A 23,891-nucleotide genomic window follows, 5' to 3' on the forward strand; every position below is an offset into this window, starting at 1 on the left:
CGTCTTACTTGCAAAGTGTCGAGACCGATAAGCTGCGCCCGATTTTCGTAACTTGGCAACTGGTGAGGATCACTCCATGGTAGATGACGAAGAGCGAAACGAACAAATCTTCGTTGAATTGCCTCGATTCTGTTAACACCATTGAAGTAATGAGGGTTCCACACTGCCGAATAGTATTCTAGCGTCGAGCGGACTAATGAGCAATATAAGCTTTTTAAACAGGACACGTCTTTAAAATTCTTTGCCATTCTCATAATCAGTCCTAAATTTCGAGAAGCTTTAGCAACAGTGTAGCATATATGCTCCTTGAATGTGAGTTGACCATCGATCCAGACTCCCAAATCCTTCACGCATCCTTCTCGTTTAATTGGTACTGCACCTAAGTGATAGTTGAACATTATAGGCCGCTTTTTCCTGGTCAGCGAAATCACAGAACATTTATCAGAGTTCAAAGTCATCCTATTTATATCACACCATTTAGCAAAATTTTCAAATTCATGTTGTACATTGAGAGCATCTTCTGAGCATCTGACTTCGGCATATATTTTCATGTCGTCAGCAAAAGATAACCTGGGACCGTGTTGCCAAGCAGCTTTTTTCCAGTCATACAGTATGCAAACTTTGAAGATTTCAAAAACGTCAAATGCGTCTTGGAATCACATCACGATTTGTAAACTGCGTCAGAGAAAAACACAAACATTTGCCTTCATGCAAGCTATCTAAAACGCGCAATGAGTGTGCCTCATAGAAATTCATTTGGACCTGTTTGAAGATACAAAATTCGTGCCCATCCCGAACCACATTCGCAACTCTGGGCTCACGGTATTGCATATTTTCATTTAAAGTAAACACTGGGGAACGAAACAGTGGTGTTTCTAATTGGTCGGCGTGCGACCAGATCGAACCAAGCGCCACTTTTTTGAAAATTGAGTTTTTAACGCCAGTGTATGTTAAAATTGATAATCTATCTTTCATGAAAAAAACGAAATTATTTGAACAGTTTATAATGGTATTATAACATAAATTCTCTGCAGCAGGAAACATACGGGGTGGTTAAACTTTGATCGCCGATTACTCGAAACAATGTTTTTGGCGCTTGGTTCGGTCTGGTCGCACGCCGACCAATTAGACTTTGAGGTTGACGGGTGAGATTCTTATTATTTGTGAATAAGAGGACAGAAATGAACCCGATCATTGCATCAATACAAATGCAACGAGTGAAGTTTTGCTAACACATGCATTGCGGTTCCTGGCTGTATGTTCTCCTGCAGAAACACATACAAGCGTGTGACCGTCATAATATTTGTTACTTTTTTGGTTATTACTCTTTGTGTATAATGCGCGGTCTAATACAAAATAGGTAATAAAAAGTTGCACCAAAGTAATAAAATGTTCCCCGTTTGTGTTGGGTGTAAAGCGCCGTCTGCCGGTTTCCGCTGTTGGTTGGTCCGCCATAGAAGATTTTTGATACATAAAATCGCTGTCTGCTGCGCTGTGGTTTAACGCAGCTCTACTTGTTGCTGGTCGATCCAGTTCCCAGTAGGATGTTTTACTTTCAACAGTGATCGGTTAGACAATAAAGATTTAATTTCAGTCAGCTTTTATACGTGACTAAAGAGAGTTATACTTCTAGCGGGCGTATCGAGTGCGAAAAAAAAACAAATCATAGACTAGAAAATGGCAAAAAAATAAAACATTTTCCATAGTTGCAACGGCCGTGGTCGAAAAATAAATAATTAGAAGAAAAACGAGAACTCAATTATATGATTATTGTGTAGTTTTCACCATTGTCAGCAAAAAAGCGGCAACTTGCCAAAACCTTGATAACAATTACGCAAAAAGCGCGTAATTGAGCTCTTGCTTTTTAAGTTATTGAAACAAACGTAATTTCTTAAAATACATAAATTTATATGCTGGGCAGGAGCCACCCTAGCATGAGTTTGATCGGTTTAATGTCAAACAATTTCCAATCTTAGAATTTCCGCTTGAATCGTTCTGGTCCTCAATTTCAGATAGTCTTGCTGAGTTTGCTAAGATAGGGAAATTTTACCGAATTCGCTAAATTAAATGATTGTCTTGTTAGAGCAACTACGAAGAAAGGTTTTTCTGAAGTGACAGCGCTTATATTAAGCGCTAACGCTCTAACGTCTCCGCATTTAGAAAGGCACTTTTAGATGAAATTGCAGAAAATACAAGAGTTACAATTCGGTATACTATTTGTTTCAATGGAATATAAAAATACTGTAGTCCAACTGTACTCATGCGGTCGTGTATTGAATACCACCCTCCTACTTTTTTTTTCAATCAAAGGACTACCTACTTAATTGTTTTTCAGACAGCCATGGCAGCCTGGTACTAACGAGGACGCTGCAACCGTCTTGAATCTGAAGCGGATAACAGCAAAGACTAGCACCCACCCATACGTCAAAAAGAGATTTTACGTAAGGCATGAGAAAACCGAAAGCGAAACTCTGGAAAGACACGATGGATGACGAGCATCTGTCTCTGATCGAAAGGTACCTCCCAAGTAACAAAACTGGTTTCATCAAAGTTGTATTGCACTGTTTTGGCTGTATCAAACGCTACAAAGCTTTGATAAAACCAATATTGTTACTAGGGCTGGCTCCTAGTTGAACTGCCCCCGAACCGCATGGCCATTTATTATTGGTTTACATCGCAGAAGCACCATTGCATTAGATCAGAAATGATTGGAGTGAGTTCTGACTCACTCTTCAATAGTTACAATTTTGGATTGACACAATCCGGAAAGACATAGTCCTGGGCAAAAATTACCGGACTCACTGTTTGTAGTGGATCTTCTAGTGAAAATGTTATTACGAATAGTTTTACGTCGGCTCTGTCTAAAAATAACCTAATAGCGTACATTGAAATCAAATTGCGTATCCTAACTGGCAGTGAAAGCTAAGGTAAGTTTCCCAGAGGAATTTCCGGTGCAGACAAAGATGATGTGATTACTACCGTGCACGTGTATGTTAGCAACCTGCGTTCTGTCATTGACAACCATGTCGCATAATCTACCAAATTCATCGTTCCTGGTACACAGACAGCCCACACTGAAAGTAGCGCGGCTGTCCGACGCACGCTTTCAATTTCCGCGTTTAAAGTCGGGAAATGACTAAATGGTAGTATGTTTGCATACATTTTCTACAATTTCCATATGATGCTAGGATGGTTTGTTTATACTAGTTTTTCATCTGGTATTTATCCGTTCAACCGGACGGGGGGAAACTTTTTTAATCAACCAAATAGTGACATGGTGTGCCTCTTCACCAGGGTCAATGTGTAATAATGTTTGACATAAAGCAGACCCGAGTGTGGAATAAAACAAGTTGACTGCAATGTGAGCAGTAATCAGTCTTTTACACTAATTCAAATTTGTACAATTATGAAAAGTTTTTCAATAACTAGTTATCATGTAATATAATCCGGAGTGTATCAGAATTTAGCGTTTCCAAAAGTAAGTACCTGTTGGTCACGTCCTGGAGCCATCCCAGCAGATGGTTGCGCTCAATTGCCTTCACAAAATCGAGTTTAATTACCGATGTTTGCCTTCACCAGCGGAATTCGGCAGGTGCGTGATTCTACATCGGAAGCACACACCGCTTTGAACACTTGTCCAAAGCTTGTGCAACGAGTCGTGAAGGCAACCTGGCAGCGAAAGCTAGAAATCATCCCGCCATCCAGAGGGATTCTCCCAAGCACGTAGTCTACCTGTCGCATGGTTTATGCTAACCAGCTAGAAAGCATGACTCTTCGATAAAGCTTCAGCTTGTTCGCGTGCTGTGTAAAGATTAAATCTACCGTTCGCCCCACCACAGTCAGGTGCTGTTGGCAATCCAGGCAGTGCAAAGTAAAACACAATAAATTTCGGTTTTCTCGAGCACGCTCTCTTTAGTTTTTAAACCTCGAACACAGCTGACTGGTTTAGTGCTCCGATTTTACGGTTGGCGAACTATCCCATCTTCAATATGTAAATTTTACCGGCAGAGGTAACGAACACTTGTCACCGGAATATTAATGGCAATTGTCGAGCTTCTTGGGAATTAAGTTATCTCGCTGCAGAACGACTTTTGGCTTTTGTCTGCGGCGCTGTTTGATTCACCGGTTGCCTGTCGTGGGTTTTCATCCCTGCGAAGGTAAGTTTTCAGTGCACTTGAAAACCGGATGTAAAATAGTTCGGAAACACATTATCGTTTGAATAATTTCAAATAGATTTTGCTATATTATTGTATGTTAATTACTGATAAAGGGTTCTGGTTCAGTTGAGTCTCGTTGTACTTTCAAAACTCGTTTGATTGAATTGAATATTGTCGCGAAAGTTTGCTAGGGTTTTGATTATGATTAGCAAAGGATCTCATCATATTCGCTAAAAAAGCGCTTCCTGTTTCGTCAATCTCATTTTATTTAATCAATTATTTAGAAATTGATCAGGAGTGATGGTGCGAGTTATGAAGCTCTTTGAATGCTGCATTGAGAGTTGCATTTGCCACTTCAGAACGATGTGTGTAAATTGACATTCGGAGCTGATGTCTGTGACAAATGAACAGATTGTCAATTCTTCCACGTTTTGCTCTTGGTAATTCTAGAACGACATTTTATATTGCTTCGGCATGTGTAATACAAAAGGTCCTATCCTAACAGTATCGGACAGATTTCGACACACACAGGAGAGCTGGGTAAGAAAATGTCACTGCTTGATATGTGCAGTGATATTTCGACTACGTGCTGTATCTTCTTAGTTTTCGTCTAGTATCATCAACATCTACTCGTCGTGACGTATTTCTATAAGAGTATATTAAAAAAATTTAATGTCTATTTAAAAAAGAATTATTTCTTAAACTAAAAATTCCTAAGAAATTTCATAAAATAAGCATTCTCTGAAATGCATACGATAGTTTTTATTGACCTTTGTATTAAACTAATTTTTTCCGATATAGGAATGGTAGCATTGCAAACTATAGCTGCTCCCCTTCTTCTGTGAAGATTGATTTCGATCTACAAGGATGGATTCTTTTCTATTTGCTCGCTAGCTATAGTATCAAGATGCCGTTGGGAATCAGTGTGCGAGCGTCTCACACTACCAAGAGCAAGAGAAAGTCACGAGGATGGTTTTCGATTAGCTTCATAACGTTAAAAATAACAAGAAATGCGACCAGTGCAACAGTACAATCTGATTGCTTTCATAATTCAGAGGTAGGAAACCCCGCACTTCATTCCATTCTGTACACACTGTCGAGTGGATGATCGAATTCTCTTCGACAATCCCAAGTAACAAAATTGGTTTAATCAAAGTTTTATAGCGCTGTTTTGGCTGTATTAAGCGCTATAAACCTTTGATAAAACCAATATTGTTACTAGGGATGTACGCCCGATAATAATTCATTCGCATTTATTAGGATTCGCTTCGTCTGTCGCCTCGTCTAGGTGAAATAACATTGTAGAAGGAAATTTCAAAACAGTTCCTATCCAATAAGCCGCTGAAGCACTTCTAATACGCACTCCTTTCTGCTGTTTAAGGCTGCTAAATTAACTTCAAAAAGCTTATTATGAATGTTCATCAGTCGGCACTGCATCGAGACGTTGTACAATCGCTTGTCAACTAACCTCTCACCTGGCAGGTACTGTAGTTCGCTACCATGAAATGCTTTCATTTTCAACCAAGCGGGATTTGGATTTCGAACCTGATGGAGAGCGGAGTCAAGATTTGAAAAATTGTACACCTTTCACGGCACTGTCGGCACAACCACGGCACTCGTTAGTACGTTACATAATGGATGGATTAATTTGTTACCCCTTCTGACCCGGAGTTAGTGGGTCTATTTTTGTTCGCTAGACGGCACGCATTCGATTGGAATACGACATGCATTTCCTTTGGTTTCACTGCGCGCTTGTACTGAATACTGCACGTACTGCATGCGATGACCTCCTAGCTCAGATACTTTGCACTGTGTCAGTAATGGCAATACACCTGAACCATATTGATAGTATAACTAGATTTAAAATCTTGATTCTCTTGAAAATAGCTGTTTTTTAATGAAGCTAACCGGCCAATTTATCAAAAATACCTGTTCTCTTTTGTACTTGATCCAAATCAAACCTATTCTGCTGAAGCTTCAAATTTTATCACCCCTTTTCACAGATTTTCCCTATCACGGTGTAAGAAGCAAAACCTAACTGGTTGAACATAGGTAGAAATTTTTTTGACCCATTTTTCGCTTCCCGAACTTTACTACCGATAGGGTAATCTAATCTAGCGGAGTAATTGGATACAACGGAAGTCCAAATTCTATTTGCAACTGAAAACTTCTGCCGTTAACATAGCCGTGCGCCAGGTGGAGAGGAGATTGGCTGTTTTCAACGATACCTTACTTTCTCGCTGTTCACCCCAGGGGAAAGAAAAGAAAATGCTTTTGATGTGAGAATTGAGAGGACCAAACCAATATCATGAATAGAATTGTATCATTAGACAATGAAAATAAAATAAGTCTGTCTAAACTACAATTTTAGATATTTTTTTAAAGTTCTTTTAATCAACTAGGTACACACTCAGAGAGAAATGGAGGCAGCGAAAAGAGTCAAAGAGTCAAATTTCAAAAACCGGCCATGCACATTTTGTTTATTAGCCCAAAAAAAACCTGTGGAAAATTTCAGTTCAATCGGACATGGTTTAGGCACAGACAAACAGAGTATTGTTTAAATCGGTTGTGTAGTTTCTGAGATAATGAAGTTTCGTTATTTTCACATTTCGATACACTACAGACGAAGTTACAGTCCGATTACAGTAAAATTCAATAGGGTGTTATGAGGCAGCTAGACTTTTCATTTGACACTAATTTTGTGGAAATCGGTTCAGCCATCTCTGAGAAAAGTGAGTGAGAATAAGTAGTCTTCGGAAAATGTTTCTTTCCATAGCTGGATTTCACATTTTTAAACATATCAAGCAAAGTAATTGTTCGATTGCCAAAAAATCAATAGGGTCTTATGGAGCAACTAGACCTTCCATTTGACACTGGTTTTATGAAAATCGGTCCAGATACATGAGTGAGATTAAATAGTCTCCAGAACACGCTTCTTTCCATGACTTTTGAACCACAAGTTCAATCTTTATAAAATTCAAAAGTTGAGAGTTTTTTAGGTAGCCCGTTCATTTAAAACCAATTTTGTTAGAATTGGTTGTGCAGTTTCTGAGATAATGAACTTTCGTGATTTTCACATTTTGATAAATAACATACGAACTAAAAATCCGATTACAATAAAACTTAATAAGGTCTTATGGGGTAACTAGACCTTTCATGAAAATCGGTTCAGCCATCTCTGAGAAAATCGAGTGAGATTGAATCGAGTGAGACTTTTGAACCATAAGTTCAATCTTTATAAAACTCACACGTTAAGGGTTTTGTTAAAATCGGTTGTGTAGTTTCTGAGATAATGCTGTTTCATGATTTTTACATTTTGATACATAACCTCTAAACTAAAAATCCGATTTAATAGGATTTTATGAGTGCAAGGTGTTCCAAAACAATTTTCGGAAATTTAATAGAAAAAAAAAAAACAATCAACCAGAGAATCGCTCATTCATTTCCTTCTTCTTGCTGATAATGTGCCATAGATTATATGCGCTTAAGAAATTGGTTGGTTCACATAGGAAGATTCTCGAGAAAAATTTTTATTAGAAATTTTTTTATTAGATTCAAAGATATAGGATGTAGATACTGCTAGCCATGATGCAAATAATAAAATGTTGAAGAAATAAGTTTCCTTCATAGATTGGTTTTCTATTCAATAACAATAAATTTAATTTTAATTGGATTTGGTACAACGCTAGTAAAAAATAAATGAACCGCCCTAATGAAAATCATGTTGATGCTTTAAATATAAGAAAAAAATACATGGGGTATGGAGCTGAAATTTCTATTTTTTCAATTTCATGTACTGCCCCTTAGTAGATTTTCAAGGGTTAAAGTATCACAGCTTTGAGCGCTTTAAGCACCCCTAAACTATGTTCGTTTGAGCTGAAATTTTCGACAGGTTGTATTTTCTGGCCAATATACAAAATGTACATGGTCGGTTTTGGGATTCGATGATGAAATTTTTTCCAAAAGTTATTGTCACCCTAATGTATATGTAAGCTTTCTCTACTCTTTATGCCAGAACTTTTTGTTTCGCTTATGCATGCTCAGTAGTTTAGTCTTATCGCGTTATTCTATTGTGTCACTCAGCGAACTTTCTTTCATGACAACTCGTTGGATCAAAACCACCCTTTTCTTTATTAATAAAGCAAACTTCGCCGAGTAAAATGGTGCTTACACACACCACGGCGTGCAGCCCTATAAGGCCTCACGCAAAAGGCGCCCGAAGAGATGCGACAGTGAATTGAAAGGAGGGCCATTGGCTTCGGTTTCTCGGTTCACCTCACGGGAACGTGTCCGACGGACTATCTTTCCGATCCGCTGACGCAGCTGGATAACAAGGTGAAGCATAATTCACCTTGCACTGCAGTCAAACGGTTGTCCCAAACGTAACGGCGAAGTCTGAAGAAGCCGCTGGGTTAAAGCGCGAAGAGCCCGAGCAGCAGAACGCCTCGGGACCAGTCATAAAATATCCTATAGGGAAATTCTGGCGGCTAGGATTTCGGTCGACCATTCAGCTTCCCTACATATCCTCAAACATATAAAAACTATGCTATTCTGAACTGCATTACAGACCATCAATTAGGAGCTGCCGGGTGCTTTTAGTGTTCTTTGAGGGAGGTTCACCAAAAATCAGCTACCCTTCGCGCTGATCCAGAAACCATGGGTCCACGACACCAAGATGCTTGGTTCAGCCAACCCTAAAGGAAAGCTGATCTATTGCAGCCAATAGTCAAATTCTAGGATTGCAATTCTAAAGAAGTGCTTGGTTGGCTTAGCGGTAAAAGTCCCCACCCATGAACAAGAAGATTGTCTTTGCGTGTTTCCTGGGGACTTGGACGAGATACCGCCATCCAAAGTCGCAGTACATGTGCGATTTTGCCGAGCTATCTACAAACACTCATCTTCGTCTGTGATGTCAGCGCACACCACACAATATGGGGTAGTTCAAATGTAAACACACAAGGTGAGTACCTGCTTGAACACTTTACTTCTAACAACGTTAACGTATGCAATGTAGGAAACGAACCGGCCCGCTCTTTATAATCGTGTCCCTCCACGTACGCACAAAACAAGGACATACGAAGAAGACATGCTCAGCAGTCTCTTCCGCATCCACGCTCAAGGGGCATATGGGGGACCCGCATGTCCGAATCTGTGTAGGTGTCAGGGCTCTACATTTTCGAAACAAAACAATGAAACTGATATACTCGCGCTGTCATTTCGATTCGAACAGTTTCATTTTCCCTTGATTCCTTTCGGCTACTATCAACGAATCACTTCTTTCTCTCTCTCCCTCTTTCTTCTTTCGGATCATTTCAAATGAAACTAATGACTATTTCAATCTTCGGAGAGAGTGACGGAGGGAGAAACTCTTTCCTTTCATTCAGCGTCTCAATAGAAATTAGCACCGCATCGCGTCGATTGATGGTAGTTTTCTAATACCGCAGGCCATAGTTAGAACGGCAATGGCATCCAATAAATACGTTACGCAAGTTCCGATCAATATTCCCTTCCTCTTTCCTATATATACTTTATTGAAGCCTTCTGTCTTCCTTAACCCTCATTGCTATTTCCAATTGAGATTCGTCTTGTAAGAGTGATAGTGATAATCTCCGCTTTCAATTGAAAAGCGTTTGTATCAATTGAAGGCCCTTTAGTTGTCAGAATCACAGCAAAAGCTTTCGACTGTGTGTCATGTGACTCACGAAGTGCTCGAAAATGATACAAAACCTTTTCAATTGAAAGCGACGGGTCAAAGCGTCACTATAACCTGATAATTGTCAATTGAAAATGACTTTGTCAGGCTTTGGTAGGTGCTACCTGAAGCAACCATGACCTGACAGGATCTGTGTCAGGTGAAAGTTCACTTCTCCTTGGCGCCTCCCGACCCATCCGGATACCGCCGGAATAAGTCGGTGCGTCCATCTACCCTTTGTGGAATTGAACCATTCCAGCTGCCATCTGATCATCGATAATGATCTTCTGGAACCTCGTATACCCCTTGTGTAACGTGCTGCAATAGCCGTTGAAGCCCTCTTGCAAGCATAGTTGAAGTGACTCTTAAATGTGAGCTCATCGTCAACCATCAAGAGCTTCAAAGATCGCTTTGGGGTAATGGTGCAGTCTTCGACTCTGACTATCGCTTGTTGCTCTGATTTGCGTTTATTCACAACCGTCTTATGGTGCGCTAACTCCAGTTTCCTGGAGTGCATCTGGTCTTCGCCCTTGCGTTTACAGTGCGCGGCCGTTAACTCGACCTCTTCGATCGACTCACCGTAGACCTCTAGCGTTATGTCGTCTGCAAAGCAGACGATCACAACTCCTACAGGGAATCGTCATACATGACATTCCACAACACCGGTCCCAGGATAGAATCTTGCGGAACTCCTGCGGTAATTGGGACGCCCTTCTGACCCTCCTCCGTGTTGTAAACAAACACTCGGTTCTAGAAGTAGTTTTCCAGAATCTTGTACAGCGACACCGGTACATGGATGCTCCTGAGCGCAAGCGCCATGGAGTCCCAACTGGCGCTATCGAAAGCATTCTTCACGTCAAGCGTGATGATTGTGCAATAGCGTATGCCCCTTCTCTTGCGCTGGAGTGCTACCTCCGCCGTCTTGGTGACGGAGAGGAAAGCATCCAGCGTGGACCTGCCCTTCCGGAAACCGAACTGGTTACTTGCCAGACCGTTGACACCCTCCGTGTACATCACCAGTCTGTTGAGGATAATTCTCTAAATCACCTTGCCCGCAGTGTCCAGCAGAGAGATAGGCCTGTATGCCGATGGGTCCCCTGGCGGTTTCTCAGCTTTCGGCAGTAAGACCAAACTATGCCGCTTCAACCTGTGCGGGAAGAGGCAGTAATCCAGGCACCTCTGCATGACTCCTGATTGCCAGGTTAAGGATTCCATCCGGACCCGGTACCTTGCTCACCTTTAGGGAGTTGGCGATCACGATGAGTTCCTCATTCGTAACCCTAACCTTTCCTTCGATCTCGACACGGCTGTCATCGCTCACGGATTGGATGTTCGGCAGGTTGGCCGACCATCCCTGGTCTGTGTCTGAGATACTGGATCGTCGGACGCGACACTCGACCGCCGGAGGCCAAGGGCTTGGCTCCTGGCGCAGAACGAGTCCCTCGGTGATACGCTCCAGCATTGTTGGTGATCACTCTGCAGGCGCCCTCGCGCTTTTAGTCTCGGCCATTACGATCCTGTAGGCGTCACCTCACGGATTCGTATTGGCACTCGCACATAGCCTATCGAAGCAGGCCCTCTTGCTAGCCTCTATCGCACTCTTTAGCAACGATGCCCGATGCCCGAAGACAAGAACCGAATGCTGCGCGGCGCTTTGTCTTCTCATCTTCATTTAGCGCCCGCTGCATCCTCCGTCTTACCCGGAAGCACGCACTAAAAAGGTCGGCTATCGAGTCTGTCCACCAGTAAACTGGTGGCTTCCCATTCTAGGTTGGCGAGTCCCAGGCATGGTGACGTCACACGCCAGAGCATAGCAACTAGTTGGTCAGCAGTCGGGCGGAACCAACTCGGGCTCTCTTCTCATTGCCTCTTCGAATACCTCGGCATCGAAATGCGATGTCTTCCACTCGCGGACGGTCGGATTGCTGGCTCTATCCGTCGCTTGCCGCCTTTCGTTGTTGTCTACACTATAGCAGACCGGCTGGTGAAAGCTATTAGTGTAGCCATCGTCTACCCTCCAGTTCTTGATCAGTCCTGGATCGACTCCGCACCTTTTGTGCTAAAGCTTTGCCAAAGCCTCCAACAGGATCTGACCCCTCTGGTTCGTGAAGTGATTTCTCCACTCAACAGCCCAAGCGTTAAAGTCGCCCGCTACCACCAACGGCGTTAGGCCCGTTAGCTCCATGGATAACAGGTCGACGATCTGGGTGAACCTTTCGGTAGACCAACGTGGTGGAGCATAGCAACTGCAGTAGAACACTCTGTTCACCTTGGCATCTTTGTTTCCTTCTTCTGAGGTTGAAACCACTTCCCCGGCTCAACTTGCTCGTCGTTTATATAACCGTCATACTAGACTTATCCGTAACCTAGTTACCATTTCCGGAGCGGATGCGGTAGGGTCCGGTGGCTGCTTGGTGTAGCAGCTGGCGTCCCGTTTCCCAGAACATACCACACACTTGGGAGACTCCCACAGTCCTTTGCTTTATGGCTTGCACCTCCACATCGCTTGCACAACTGACTCCTATCGGGCTTCTTGTATGTCCAGGACTTATGTTCTCTTTCAAAGCACCGGAAGCAAATGTCCGGTTGCTGTAGTATGCTCAGAGGGCACCTTTAAATTGCTTTCTTTCTGGGCCAGGTTAGCATCCGCCGACGCTACCTGGGTCCCTGCCGGACCTTTGCGGAAGCGGATTGACTCCTTAACCACCTTCTCATTGACCTTATTATATTAGTTCATGTTATAGCTGGCAATCTTCTGTGATCGTATGACTCGTGAAGGCTTGAGATAGGGACCTTTCACGCTCCTGCCAGGTTGGCAACTCACCATTTAAAGCTCTAACCTCAAGTGAGTTCAAATAATTATTTTTCAACATGATTGCCTTAAATATGTATAAAACTAAAAAAGATTTATTGCAGATCTACTTATTTAATAATTTACTCATATAGGTCAGCTGTAGAGATGGTCGGGTACGGGTATTTTTACCCGATACCCGTACCCGACCCGTACCCGACGGGTTCGGGTCGGGTTTCGGGTAACGCCAAAAAATATTTTTCGGGTTCGGGTTGGGTACGGGTAATTCAAAAACCAAGGCTTCGGGTTCGGGTCGGGTACGGGTTTGGAAAATTTTCAACTCGTCGGGTACGGGTCGGGTACGGGTAACTCGATTTCCGTGCATTATAAGAATTTAATTATTAACTTGCCAAGTCAATTTGAACCAGTAGAAAAAAAGCATCTTTTTGTAGCAGGTATTGTTATAACTTGAAAGTATTGCCTTGCTTGAAAAAATATTCAACGCAAGCACTTTTTGTACTTAGTATGGTTATACAAAATATTTTGGTTTATTTTTACGTGAAATAATAAATTTCATAAACTTTCAGTAATAATCCTGCCAGCGTATTTCGCTTATTAAACTTGAGCTTTCTGGATTCACGGTCAAAGCCGGCTTTCTTTTGAAATTTGAGAAATTGCTTAACCAACTATTGTTTTATGTAGCGACAGTTTTGTAATTATTACTCGGGTATCAAAAGAAATAAAAAACAAATCTTTTGGTAACAACTTCATCACGGTTGAAAGCTGAATAAATCTTTCAAAAAGGGCAATTCTCGCTGAAACCAGACCACTAGTGACACGAGGTCTTTGAAAATAGATTTTTTTATTTTAGTTAGATTAAACGCAGTGAAAAATTAATAACTGCATATAAATTTGTTCCGTTTGGTGGACCCCTTGTTCACCAAGGGGTGAACGAATTTTTAGAAAAGTGAAAATCGAATATTTTTATCGAGCTATATTTCAAATATTTGTCCCAAAACCCTCTGCAAACAGCATTTCATTATACAGAAAACATCTAGGGCTTTCATGTGGAGTATTCAAAAGTTTGACCGCCATCTTGGATTCGCCGCCATTTTGAATTTTATCATTAAAACGCGTTTTTGAATAGGTTGGCAACCACCGATTTTAATTCTGAGACAACCATTGGAAAGCTGAGAAAAAATCCTACAAGATACATTTAAAACATCAGGTGTGTCGCGAAAGAAACATGGCCGTCGAGCCAATTTTCTATACCGAGTTTTAACATTTCCAACGCGCGCTGCGCGATCGACATAGCAGCAAGCGCTGCTTGCCATGCAGCGCACACTGAACACACATCGTTTAGTATGCGCGAAGTACATGTTTTGAATAGGTCTTTATAAACAACTTATTTGGATAGGGTAGAACTGCCATAGATGGACTACTTTCTTAAGTGGACAAGATACAAGTGAAATAATGGAAACACGAAGAAAATACTCAATTGTTACCAATACATTCATCAACGTCTTAAGCTTTGCATTTGAGGTTTTTGACTTCACTCTCAGAACTATTGGAATATTGTTTAGCAAACAAATTATATTGTTCTTGAGGTAAAATATAGTGATAATTCTGCGTTCCTTTGATAGTTTTGACATTTTCCATCCGATGTTGAAGTTTAGTTTGAGCCGCTTTGTAATCCGCTTGCTCGACGTGAGCGAATGTCATTGTTTTGCTTTGGTTTTCCACAGCCCATTCGTAGAACGATACCGCATCTGTAATCAGCCTGTCTCTGTTGGGAGATAAGCTATATTTACAGGCAGCTCGCTGGATGGTTCCACCAACTCCGTCACATGGGCATTTCCTGTGCGAGCTTACGTGAAAATTCCACTCCGCGTCCATTTGGAAATCATCTTTCATATACGTAATGTTTGTAAAATTATATTTATTTTTGTATTGACTTTCAGCGCCGTTAGAGAAAATATGCGTTTTTGATACGTGTGGCAGATTTCTCTTCATGTAACTAAACAATCCATTGAAGCAACAGTGAACAAGCACATAGTTGTGGTCGAGAACAGGTGTTATTATGATTAAACTTTTTTGCTCTAACCTCTCTAAGTAGTAAATTACAAATGGGTGAATGGTCACCATTTGTCTGGCGAAGTATCTTGTCCACTTAAGAAAGTAGTCCATCTATGGCAGTTTTACCCTATCCAAATAAGTTGTTCATAAAGACCTATTCAAAACATGTACTTCGTGCATACTAAACGATGTGCGTTCAGTGTGCGCTGCATGGCAAGCAGCGCTTGCTGCTATGTCGATCGCGCAGCGCGCGTTGGAAATGTTAAAACTCGGTATAGAAAATTGGCTCGACGGCCATGTTTCTTTCGCGACACACCTGATTTTTTAAATGTATCTTGTAGGATTTTTTCTCAGCTTTCCAATGGTTGTCTCAGAATTAAAATCGGTGGTTGCCAACCTATTCAAAAACGCGTTTTAATGATAAAATTCAAAATGGCGGCGAATCCAAGATGGCGGTCAAACTTTTGAATACTCCACATGAAAGCCCTAGATGTTTTCTGTATAATGAAATGCTGTTTGTAGAGGGTTAGGGACAAATATTTGAAATATAGCTCGATAAAAATATTCGATTTTCACTTTTCTAAAAATTTGTTCACCCCTTGGCGAACAAGGGGTCCACCAAGTGGAACAAATTTATATGCAGTTAATAATTTTTCTTTGCGTTTAATCGAACTAAAATAAAAAAATCAATTTTTAAAGACCTCGTGTCACTAGTGGCCTGGTTTCAGCGAGAGTTGCCCAAAATTTCTATTAAAATTTTTATTAATCTCTCGAAAACAAAATAAAAATTTCAGCAGTTTGTATGAATCAAACGTATACGTACAACATCAATAATTGAAATCCCAGATCAATTTTATTATGGGGTAACTAACAGGAAAAATGGAGCCCAAATTCTCCGTACACAGTTACGAATAGAAATTTTGCTGCGTGATAAAATGGTCAAATTTTCCTATAACAGACGAGCGGACGTACTCAGTGACAGATGCTACGCTGGATTCTAGGTGAACCAATACCAGGGTGGCCACTCAAAACCCGAAATTAAATTCCCTGTTTTCTCCCGGTTTTTCCCGGTTTGTTCAAATATATTTCCTGGTTAATTGTACTTTTGAATTCTGTAGTTTTCCATGCAGTTAAGGAATAAAAAAGCGTGACTTTCGATTTACATCTCAAAATGCTCTAAGTCACTTCTTGACGTGTTCAGCCTTATTGAAATCAAGAGATATAGTCGCAAAAAATCGAAAAATGCGACGGTTGTCACCTTTCCGAGAGGAGATGTCTACAAGTATCTTATAAACAACGCATATTATAATTATTACCGAGGAGCTCTAGGTCAAGTTAAGTTTGAAGGAATCGTTTTTACCTCAACCAGATAAGATTCAATATATAAAAGAGTAATATATAAAAGAGTAATATATAAAAGAGTAATATATAAAAGAGTATTTTCATAACACTTAAAACACCTTACTTCAGCAGCTCACGCATCTCCTCATCAATATCAATTTCGTGTCCTCCTCCGGCAACCTGTACTGTATCGTACATCAAGCGCTGCGCTACAAGTCTGTCTTTTTCCAAATTCATGACTACGCACTCCTTGTTCACGGAGAAACCTCGCTCCAACGTGACATTGCCATGCGATAGAATCAGAATCTTCTTAATAAACACAGTAAAGTTAGGAAGTTTCTTGCCTGAAGCAGCGCTCTACAAAAAGTAACAAGGAAGCCAGCAATGCCTTCGTCGAATGCATAGTCAATAGTTGTGAGTATTCTTGGCGACATCTATCAGCTACAGTTCCCGCGAGATTATCGTTGTGAACCATTTGCTCTAGGAAAAATTCGAGCCATTTGAATGCTATTTCCGGGGAGCTTACCTTGGTCAAGTTAGCTTCCAAGAGGAAGATGAATAAAAACAAAAACTGTTTTATGCACTGTAAGATATGTTAGCCATCTTTCCCGGGTCACAGGACAAGTCTTTTTTGGTTAAGTATTCGAGGAAACTTACTTAAGAAATTTTGGTCTTGTGATCGCCATGAGACAAAAATGGGTTTGTATGGCACAATCCCACCCCCACTGGCCCGGCTTGTAATATTTAGTGAAATTCCCGGGTTTTTCCCGGTTCCAAACGATTCCAGGTTTTTTCCCGGTTCTCCCGGTTTTCCCGGTTGGGTGGCCACCCTGCAATACATCGCCTGGAACTCTGGGCTCATTAACATTCGTTCACATGAACACTCGGTTCTAGCCTAACTCCGGCCATCATCTAGAGGTAACCAGGGATTTTAAAAAAAATAAAAAAATAAATAAAATAAAAAAATATTAAAAACGGGTCGGGTACGGGTCGGGTATCGGAAATTTCAGGGCATTTTTCTTTCGGGTACGGGTAGCTGGAAAAAATTTTTTTCGGGTTCGGGTCGGGTACGGGTATTTTAAACAAACCTGACTTCGGGTTCGGGTCGGGTACGGGTTTGAAAATTCTCGATGAGTCGGGTACGGGTCGGGTACGGGTAACAAATTTCCCATACCCGACCATCTCTAGTCAGCTGTTTTTATAAAAGGCGTCGTGGATCTGTGAAGTTTTTACATCCGGCACACTCTATTATAATCAATGGTAAATATCACAGAAATTTTCTCATCGGACCTTAATTGAAGCAACGTTATTGATAACTTCTTGAAAATCAATCGCCTTTGTAAGTTCGTTTTTAATATACTAGACACTACAGGTTATTCAGGCAAGATTTCGTGAGTTTTTGACTGATTTTTTTTGGTTCATTCTGAATCCCCCAAAATGTGTGCCGAGGTGAAATCCGCAAAAGTAGTGTCATTACGTACTACCATTTCAATGCACACGCGAGCTCAAAAATTATTTTAAAGGTGATTTACAAAAGCTCACCAGAAATCGTTCGAAATTTTTCATAATCGGCGATTTTAACGCTAAACATCGTTCATGGAATAATTCTCAAAGTAATTCCAATGGCAAAATTTTATTCAATGATTGTTCTTCAGGATACTATTCTATTTTGTCTCCGAATAGTCCTACATGCTTTTCTTCTGTAAGAAACCCTTCAACAATTGATTTGGTGCTGACAGATCAAAGTCATATATGTAGTGATTTGATCACACATGCTGACTTTGATTCTGACCATCTTCCAATAACTTTTTCTTTATCACATGAATCAGTTTTAAACCCTATGAGCTCTGTTTTTAATTATAACAAAGCTAATTGGGAAAGATACAAAAATTATATTGAGAGAAATTTCAATAATGAGCTAGATTTGCAAAACGAAGTGAATGTTGATTCCGCTTTGGAAGCATTAAAATGTGCAATTGTTGATGCCAGGAATTATTCTGTTCCAAAGGCTCAAGTGAAATTTGATTCACCAATAATTGACGAAAATCTTCAACTTCTAATTCGTTTGAAAAATGTCCGCAGACGTCAATATCAACGTTCTCGTGACCCTGTTTTTAAAACTATTTATAAAGATTTACAGAAAGAGATTAAACATAGATTTACTCTTCTGAGAAATCAAAATTTTGAGACTAAAGTTGAAAAATTGAAACCATATTCAAAACCATTTTGGAAGCTGTCGAAGATTCTTAAGAAACCTTCAAAGCCTATTCCAGTTTTAAAAGATGGTGAACGTTTTCTTGTATCCAATGAACAAAAGGCTCAAAGACTTGCTCAGCAGTTTGAGAGTGTTCATAACTCAAATTTGAATTTTGTGAGTCCAATTGAAAATGAAGTCACACGTCAATTTGATTTAATTTCTTCCCAGAATTTTTTACCTGCAGAAATAATTGAAACTAACTTGAATGAGATTAAATCAATTATTAAAAATTTCAAAAATATGAAAGCACCTGGTGACGATGGAATCTTTAATATACTAATCAAACATCTCCCTGAGAGCACAATGGATTTTTTAGTGAAAATTTTCAATTGCTGCTTCAAAATTGCATATTTTCCCAAATTATGGAAAAATGCAAAAATTACTCCCATTTTAAAGCCGGATAAGAACCCAGCTGAAGTTTCAAGTTATCGACCAATCAGTTTGCTTTCTTCAATAAGTAAACTGTTTGAGAGAGTTATTCTTAACAGAATGATGTCACACATCAACGAAAATTCAATTTTTGCAAATGAACAGTTTGGATTTCGCCATGGGCATTCCACAACTCATCAATTGCTCAGAGTTACTAATATGATACGAGCTAACAAATCTGAAGGTTATTCCACTGGAGCTGCTCTTTTAGACATAGAAAAAGCATTCGACAGTGTTTGGCATAAAGGTTTGATTGCGAAATTGCAAACTTTTAATTTTCCAATTTTCCTAATCAAAATTTTAAAAAATTATCTTACTGATCGAACTCTGCAGGTTGTCTATCAGAATTCAAAATCTGATAGATTTCCTGTCAGAGCAGGTGTACCTCAAGGTTCAGTCTTGGGTCCAGTCCTGTACAACATATTCACTTCAGATCTTCCTGATTTGCCTCCAGGATGCACAAAGTCATTGTTCTGCGATGACACAAGCATTTCCGTAAAAGGAAAAAGTCTTCGTGTCATATGCAGTCGATTGCAGAAAAGTTTAGATATTTTTTCTTCCTACTTGCAAAAGTGGAAAATCTCTCCCAATGCTTCTAAAACTCAAATGATAATTTTTCCGCATAAGCCTAGGGCTTCTTTCCTCAAGCCAAACAATAATCACGTTGTCAAGATGAATGGGGTTATTTTAAGTTGGTCCGACAAGGTTAAGTACTTGGGACTAATTTATGATAAAAAACTTATTTTCAAAGAGCACATTGAGAGTATACAAGCCAAGTGCATCAAATATACGAGATGTTTATATCCTCTCATTAACAGGAATTCTAAACTTTGTTTAAAGAACAAACTTTTGATTTACAAACAAATATTTAGACCAGCAATGCTTTATGCTGTACCGATCTGGTCAAGTTGCTGTTCAACAAGGAAGAAAACGCTCCAAAGGATTCAGAATAAAATTCTGAAAATGATTTTGAAGCGTCCTCCTTGGTTTGGTACACTCGAATTACATAGACTTACTGGTGTTGAACCATTAGAAGCTATGTCAAATAAAATTATTAACAATTTTCGACAAAAATCGTTGCAATCCTCAATTGCTACGATAAGCTCTCTTTATAGCCAATAAGTTAGCAATTAAGTTAGTTGTAAGTTTACTTCCCCTTTTCTGACAAGTAGGTTTAAATCCCTACGAATGATAAGTCCTAATTGCGAAAGCAAACAAATCCTAACAATTAAAATTACAAATTTCTAACAGTGTTGAGAAGTCACCATTTGTGATTGGACACACATACTCATTATTTACTAATATTTATCATAAATACTTAAGCTACTAACAAATCCCCCCTTAAAAAAAAAAAAAAAAAAGTGTCATTACGTACGATATTGAAATCTGATTTTAATTAAGATTGAATATATTATAAAAACCTCGTATACCATTCTACGACATTGGAAAAATAAACACTGGAAAAGTCCTTTGCGTTTTTAATTTTTTTTAATACCCAAAATTTTGTTCTTACTGATTACTCCCCCCAGGGGTAATCACCTGCACGTTTATGGCCGTTGTCGTTCCAACATATTTGTACCTTCCGCAATAGCAGAATTAAAGAAAAACCACTTTTACGACAATTGGCAGATCCGAAATCCTTAACACATCTGTCGCAATTTCCTGAAACCAGGAGCGCAATAAAACGTTGAAGTAAAGGGATTGAAAAAATCGAAATTCACTTTCGATTTTTGCTGCTGACTTCCCGCTTCCGTTCGTGCCAATTTGAAATGAAGACGAGCGTGCGGATGTCGAATAGCAAAATAGAACAAATCAAAACCAAAAAAATCAAATCCGCAAGAATACTAGAACAAGCTTTCCAATGCACGGTGGGAAAAACAAACTCGTAGTCTTATCTATTTAGATGTCATTAGATTGAAATCCGAAGATACAGATGATTTTTCCAAATAATAATGCTGATTATACTACAATGTATGCTGTGAACCCTAGCGGAAGAAAACTGCGTCCATCGTAAGAGTGACAAAACGCTTGCCATGACGCTTCCTCCGAGAAAAGTGAAATAATAGAACTTTTCCAATTTGGAATCGCCATGTGCGGCTCATGTTAGTTCGATCCTCGCACTATAGGTAATCCCAAACACGTACTTTTACATACCGAATTTCGTGTGATGTTCACCATCCAAACGCTGGCTGGTTTTATGTTCTTCAGCAAACTTATATTTGTTTTACCTGCAATAAAAAGAATAATGCTCCATTAAATCGATTGAATTAGTATTATGAATGCATGACAGAGAGCTGTATAAATTATTACCACATCAGTATCTTGAGCTATTTTGATTGATGGGGAAGAGTAAGACATGAATCCGAAAATAATAAGTCCATTTCTATTCCATTTGGGAGAATCCTTTTGAATAATTCGGTCTTGTTAACTTCCAACATCTTCATCGAGTATTTAATAGCAAGCAATCTTTGGAACAACGTTCTGCCATACAACCATCGAACATCGATTATGTCACCAAACCCGAAATTCATTACCCGAATTGACCGTTTCCGGGGAGCAAGTAATCTGTTTTCTGTTTCTCCCTGCAATCTACCCACCCCGGTGACAGGTCCGATCCTATAAATCAAATGGCACACGGACTAGGCACGCGGAAATGGAACCATCGCTGGAGTTGTCATCAGCGATTTTTCCAGCTGAACACTCTTCCTCCCGTTGTTGTTGTAAGCTGGCCAGCAGGGATCAATTCTTTCTGGCCACTTGGGCACGCAATGTATTTTGAAGCTGCCCCCACGGAATGCGATTCGACCGATTAGTGCCCATTCAGCAGAACCGAAAAGAGAAGAATGAAGATTAATTAGAGCTCCCACGCAGAGTAGCTCAGGTTTCGGAAGCTTGGTAAACAGAAGTAGTTTTTTTTCTCGAGGCCGATATGTATCCTCGCAACGTGGTTGAAATTGAGCGGAAGTTATTTGAGGCTCAATTAAACAATTGATGTTGCTTTATTCATGGGATGGCAGAGAGTAGATAGAGTTACCTAAATATTGGCAAATAGATCACTTGGTGGTATCGATTCTTCTGATATTTTTTTTTTTAAATTTGTTATAATAAATTGCAATAGATATATAAAAAAAAATAAGAAATGAACAGAAACGGTTAAAAAACTGTTTGCAAAGTTGGTGAGCAATTTTACCCAAACAATGTTTTAATTTTCCAGATCACGTTGCCGTAACTATACCGGACACGGAGCCTACGCCAAGGGAAAATTCATCTCCGAAAGGGGTTTCAACTGTAGGCTGTATGTCATCTGCTGGAGAAGATTGAAATGTTCTTGTGTGGAGTCTCTTGACACCTGCCTAGCGTCGGACGGACCATTTCTATCCAGCTGGGTGAGGCGTTATTTGTCTGTTTAATATTCAGACCAGGATACGAATCGATTCCCGAGAAGAAGCAAACGGTGTGGAAGAACGGAACAACGGTGCGCTGTACGCGGCGGAAATCCGCACCGTGTCGGTAGATGGCAGGCCGCCGAACGACAAATGCCCCGGGCCGGCGAAATTGATTCACCAACGAACGACACGCGGGCTCTGTGGACTGTGGCAGACGTCAAGCTCATAATTCAAAGCGACAATGAGCAATTCTGCAGCGCGAACGAACTTCTCCGTTTGCGGAAATGGAAAATGTCTGCCAGTTATGGGTGGTGGCTATTTATGGCAGCATTCCGTTTCGTGTGTTGTTTGGTTGGAAGTTTATTTGCCTTCCTTTTTTGTGCTTAAAACGGGTATCCTAATTGATGTCGCAAACACAATCTTTCGAGTTTTATTTCACTTTACTTTATTTTTGTAGTTCAACTACAAGGTTGAATAGTGCGAAACCGTACTCAATCAGCTTGGTCAAAGTCAAGTTTCCAACTGACCGCTTCCTGCTCGGCCGCAAGTGCAGAAAAATTACGAAACACTCATCTCTGACGCGGTAACTTTCTCCTCACAAGATGTGTCACACTAAAGATGCACGCAAAACGTAAACCCACTGGCAAAGCAGACTTGCGCCAAGTCACGCAACCCAATTCGATCCGTATAGACGCACCCACACATGTACCCATGCACACGCAATCGAATTGGCCCTGACAGCGAAATTGCATCATCGATTGTAAGTAAAAATATAAACATGAAGACAGGTTACCAGTGTCTTCCTTATTGAGGTGTAGATAAATGGAACGAACAGGTGATGATAAAAGTTTCCTCAATCACATACCGTTACCATTCCGGGACATGGTAAGACCTTACCGGTTATAGTATCGTGATATGCTGAACCGCTAATCAAATTGTAAACAACGACTCACCGTGTTCAGCTGTATGTTATCGATAACCTGTAGGCTACCGGAATTGTTTTTTTCGCTAATAAAATTTAGCTATTGGACGAAATTATTTCCTAGATAATTTGAACAGTAATTAAAAGGATTATTCAACAAAGTACACATCGTTTCGTTTGATTGTTATATAATGGAGGCGCTTGGTGAGCAATATATCACGTTGAATTTTCCTGCTTTACCCACTACATCATCACTAAACCACCTACACAGAACACGCAATAGTAAATGACACGGTCGGCACTTCGGAAACGACTTCAACTTGTTGCCGTCACTATCGGTTTGTCTAATCTGCTCCAAAGTCGTCATATTCGCACTCTACGAACCCAGAAACAATACGGATTAGATTCGCAATCTAAACTCAGTCACGTTTCGAGGCTGCTTTAGTGAAATCATCATGACGGCTAAGGCATACTCAACCACTTCTGTGGCAAACCAGCAGTAGCGGTAATCGGGCCGGAATATTGGAATGCGTTTGACGTATATCCCGGAGCAAAACCGCAACTGGTTGTTTGATGTCCTGCTGGTAGTGGTGGCGCCCACCACACGGTCTGGGAACATGATGCGTTATCAAATTACAGTTCGCTTTCTGTTTGCCTCCTGTTCCAATGAATGCCGTTATCGACAGTAGTGGCAATGAAAAGCTTTTGCAGGAAACGGAACAACACGCCCATGCTGGTAAAGTCAGAGTGTAGCAGCCGAACAGATTCATCCTTTTCATCCATTCCATTTTCATCCATTCGAGTTTGGTTAATGACTGTTGCATAGTCGACGACGACTTT

At 40.4% G+C, this 23,891-nt stretch overlaps 1 protein-coding gene and 1 long non-coding RNA gene across 7 annotated transcripts in view; one reads left to right on the forward strand and one right to left on the reverse strand.

Moving 5' to 3' along the window:
• Positions 1-23,891, reverse strand: part of LOC129734098 (serine-rich adhesin for platelets) — a 101,121-nt gene that overhangs the window by 41,181 nt on the left and 36,049 nt on the right. The gene's annotated exons all lie outside the window — the stretch shown is intronic.
• Positions 2,118-22,267, forward strand: LOC129734099 (uncharacterized). Its single transcript, XR_008729779.1, has 3 exons — positions 2,118-2,208; positions 2,336-2,516; positions 21,958-22,267. It is a non-coding gene; the product is annotated as an uncharacterized LOC129734099 (long non-coding RNA).

Source organism: Wyeomyia smithii, chromosome 1 (genome assembly GCF_029784165.1).
Source record: "Wyeomyia smithii strain HCP4-BCI-WySm-NY-G18 chromosome 1, ASM2978416v1, whole genome shotgun sequence".
Lineage (NCBI taxonomy): Eukaryota > Metazoa > Arthropoda > Insecta > Diptera > Culicidae > Wyeomyia > Wyeomyia smithii.